At 34.9% G+C, this 1,338-nt stretch overlaps 1 pseudogene; it reads left to right on the forward strand.

The window, feature by feature from the left end:
• The first annotated feature begins 242 nt into the window (after nt 1-242).
• LOC124091391 (small nucleolar RNA U3) lies at nt 243-314 on the forward strand (annotated as a pseudogene).
• The last annotated feature ends 1,024 nt before the right edge of the window (nt 315-1,338 follow it).

The raw sequence follows: 1,338 nt of genomic DNA on the forward strand, positions 1-1,338 counted from the left end.
GTACGGTACTATGTATAAAAAGCTAAAAAAGATGCAAAACAATACATTCTTTGTGGATAGATGCACTGTAACTGAATTTAATTTAAAAAGTTAAATAAAAGTATTTCTGATAAATACCAATTTCAGGGAAGTGTACAGGTATTAGGTGACAGGGAGAGGTACAGGGATTAGGGAAAGAAAAAACATCATTGCCTCTTGCTTTATTTTTTACAACAGACAAGAAAGATCTAAAGTAAATGCAGAAGACTATACTTTCAGGGATCATTTCTATAGTACGTTACTAAAGTAAATGCAGGAAAATGTTAGATTTAACAGGACTTATTCTCCTTACTTTTCTGTGTTCTTTAAATATTTTGTAACAAAAAAGAGATGATAAATTTATCCAGTATTTGGAAGTTGCTTTCAGTAAGGCTTAATGATCATTTCTGTCAATCATCTGGGCTTTTCACATGTTATACAGCATATATATAGTATTGTCTTAACTTTCAGCGAATTCTTTTTGGTGACAAAGAATACAAAGCAAACTTGAGCATCATCAGGGTTTTTGTCATACTTCAATAAAGAAATTTTGTCCTGCCTTCTTGGATGCTGTGAAATCCTACTTTAATTTTTTCATTCTCAGAGAAGTTTTCACTGTGGTCCTTCTCTCTGTGCTTATGATGCATGCATTATTCTGCTTGTTTGTCCAACGAGTATTTGCTGCACACTTTTATATAGCAGAAATGTGTGTAGAATTTTATTCTGAATATTCTGTTTCTACCTTGTTTCTCTGCATCATCTGCCTTCAGATCTAAAATTAAAATATTGCTTTTGTTAGGTTTATGGCAGGTTTATTCCAGATAACTCAATTCCATGGTTAGAACACTATGCATGTATATATTGTCACCCATTTCACGACATGTGATTTTAGTTTCCTGGAAGTTCCCCTCATGTCAATAACAGGGCAATCTGAATAGAAAGTCTAAGTGCTTGCATGAAGTTTCAGAGATGGACTGGCAAGGAGAGGGCGGGTTGTTTATTATAATTCCTCCTGGAAATCAGAACTCTGGATGAGTTAAATCTGCAGAGAATCTTACAGATTTGTTAGGATGTTTTATGGCTCCAGTTTCTTGAGGACCCAGGGTGTGTCCTTCCCTCTTCCACACACCTGTCAATCATCCTCCCCATTATTCATCTTTTCTGTTTCATGTTGTTGGGTACTTTGTGCCATCTTGTTGACTTAAGACCTTTAAATTATGGTGTGTTCTTCTTTCCCTACCCTTTTTTTCAAAGACTGTTTAGTTTTCAGCTAGCTGCTATTCCTACCTTTAAGACCTTTGAGATATCCTTCACTTAAAA

Source organism: Marmota monax, unplaced genomic scaffold (genome assembly GCF_021218885.2).
Source record: "Marmota monax isolate L192 unplaced genomic scaffold, Marmota_monax_Labrador192_F-V1.1 WCK01_AAM20220418_F8-fsc00072, whole genome shotgun sequence".
Lineage (NCBI taxonomy): Eukaryota > Metazoa > Chordata > Mammalia > Rodentia > Sciuridae > Marmota > Marmota monax.